A 3,198-nucleotide genomic window follows, 5' to 3' on the forward strand; every position below is an offset into this window, starting at 1 on the left:
GCCAGGCCTTGTGGTGGGCACCTGTAGTCCCAGCTACTCGGGAGACTGAGGCAAGAGAATTGGCTAAGCCCAAGATCTGGAGGTTGCTGTGAGCTGTGATGCCACAGCACACTTCTGAGGGTGACGAAGTGAGACTCTGTCTCTTAAAAAAAAAAGAGAGAGAAAGAAGAAAGAAAGAAAGAAAGAAAGAAAGAAAGAAAGAAAGAAAGAAAGAAAGAAAGAAAGAAAGAAAAGAAAGAAAGAAAGAAAGAAAGAAAGAAAGAAAGAAAGAAAATGACATTGGGCACCTTGTCTTTTTAAAGTTCTTAGGGCAAATGCTTTCAACTATTTCAACTTTTTTCTATTTCACATGATGTTGGCTGTAGTTTTGTTACATATGGCTTTTATAATTTTGAGAAACATTTCTTCTATTCCTAGTTTGTTTAGGATTTTTATCATGAAAGGGTGCATAATTTTGTTGATGTGTTTTTCTGCCTCTATTGGGGTGAATGTATGGTCTTTACTTTTGCTTCTGTTTATGCTATGAATAACATTTATTGATATACAGTATGTTGAATCATCCTTGTATTCCTATGATGAAGCCCACTTGATCATGGTGGACGATTCCTCTGGATGTGCTATTGAATTCAGTTTGCTACTATTTTCCAAGATTTTTGTGTCTATGTTCCAAGGAACATGGCTGCATAGTTCTCTTTGTGTGTGTATATCTTTTCCTGGCTTTGGTATCCTGTCATATTCTAGCTTCATAGGATGAGTTAGGATGCTTTTAAAAATCAAAAAGAAGAAATCAAAACTCAATAGGAAAGGATTAAAAATTATTTGCTGTATAGCAGATAGTATGTTCATATGGGAAAAATGAAATGTGTGATAAATAATCACAATGCAAATATGAGTATTGATGAAATATGACCTACACTATCATATCTGTACAAACTTAAAAAGATAATTGACCTTATCAATTACCTAATAAAATGGTATATAAAATGCCAAAATGATATGTGAAAGAAAATATTGTTCTGCTGTGATGCAGGCAAAAATATAAATAAGTCAAAATAATTAGAAAATTAATTCAGAGATATTTATTTTCATTTGAGAAAATTTACTTCAATGATGATATTCTAAGGAAATTACAGTAAAAATAATAAGCAGACGTACATATAAGGACATTTGTATAATATGAACTATGGTCAATAAATTCATCTAATTACAGAAAAATGGTTGAATAAATGATAAGAAAACAATAATTGGGGTAGTATGAAAACAATAAAATGCTTTTGAATGACAGTGATGTCAGCATTAAATGATCACAGTATAATAATAAATGAAATTAGAAGATTTCATATTATAAGTTGATCCCTCTTTTCTTCAAACAAAACAAAAATCTGCCTATCTCTTTCTAGGTATATTTATCTATAAGTCAAATGCGAACACATCACAGTTTTTGAAAAGTGTACTTCTTCCTGATTGCAGTATCAGAGATGTTTTCATTCCACATGACCATGTATTTCTTTTATTGTCAGAATGTTTAAACCCATAATTCAGGGGAAATTGGGGTACTGTCACTGCTTTTGAATCTGAACTCCGTCAATTACGCCCTATGGAAAAGAACTCAGAGTAAGACCCCTCGAATCATGAAAGCAATAATAAAAGGAAGAAATGGCAGGTGGGCTAAACACACGTGGGTTTGGAAAAGTAGCATACTGCCTTGAAATGTAATTAAACATTTGACTTGGAAAGTAGTAGAGTTTGTGATCTATAGAAACCTTAGTCAAGCAGACAGGGTTGAGAGTTGCTGCCTGGAAATATGGTTTGGTTGGAGAGTGAATTAGCATTACAGAAGAGGGAATGTTTGAACACTGAAGGGGAGAGTGAAATACTGAATCAGGCTGCAGTATCTTAGCTAATAATTGTTGCAATTTAACTAAGTAACTGGACCAAATGTGCTGTCAGTTTAATCTAGAGCACCACAACCATGGCGGATGAGTGAATTAAAATTGATTTTTATTGATATTGTATGTGATAATAAGAACTCACCTAACTTAGCTAAAAATGTCACAGAGATATTTTATTTTGATATCTTTTCCTTGAAGACATTGCTGTTGGCTGCAAAGTTTCCCATTTGTTCTTGCATATACTTCACTAGCCTATGGTTCCCAAAGTCAAAGCTGTGAGACTGCATTTGCAGAAAAATTGCTTTTGTGTGAGGTCATTTGGGGACGTCAGTAATTAACTCCCTTTACAGGGATTCCTAGGCAACCTTTTCAAGTGCTAAGTTTCAAAACAAAAATGATAAACATGTTACCAATATGCTCGTTTCCATTTATGAGAAATGAACAAAGCTCTATTCATATAAATGCCATCTCCACTGCCAAGCACGTTTTGATTGGCGTCAGTGGCTTCTTCCCAGTTGCCCCTGAGTTAGCTGGAGCAGAATCCTCTTGTGCACTTTGCCTTTTAAATATCCTGGCTGGTGGCTGGAGCATCACAATGAGACTGTCATCACTGGGAAGAGTGACAAACAGCTAAAGTCGACAAGTGTAGGGTTTTCTCTGAAGGTAAAATACAAAGAAATTTATTTGCTCAGAGCAGCTATACAAAGTAGAAGCCAACAAACCCACACAAGTGGGAAGGCACAGATTCCCTGGGGCCACCACCTTCCCTGCTGGCACACATCTAGCGCAGATAGTCTCCACGTGGAGTGAAAATTCCACCAGGCCCGAGCAAACCTTTCTTTCCTCAACAGGGGAGAATAGTGCTATACTCTCTTGCTACTGTGTGGCTTCTAGAGAGTGTAAAAATAAATTCCCATACCTCCTCACTTTGAAAAGAACTAAATTGTTTATCACAACCAATTATGACTAAAGTTTTATCTGAGTCATATTCATAATGAATCTTATCCAAATTCCATGATTATAAAGAGATTTCCTTGAAGTTTATATTAGTCTTTTCTTAGTTTATAAGAATTCATTGAAAGCAAAGATTATGCATTTTATCATTTTCTTTATTTTCACAGTTACCCTTCAATGTGGGATACATAACAGATAATTAACTCATGTGTTTTGAATAAATGCTAAGTCCTGCATTATATTACATTATGTGTCTATGCTCAAACAGTTTGTAACTATTTTTAGTCATCTAGAATTCTGTTAATGTAATTGGCCTTCTTGAGTTTCATTTCTAAATTCAGAACTGATTGAG

This window comes from Otolemur garnettii, unplaced genomic scaffold, assembly GCF_000181295.1.
Source record: "Otolemur garnettii isolate 467f Iridium unplaced genomic scaffold, OtoGar3 scaffold00001, whole genome shotgun sequence".
Lineage (NCBI taxonomy): Eukaryota > Metazoa > Chordata > Mammalia > Primates > Galagidae > Otolemur > Otolemur garnettii.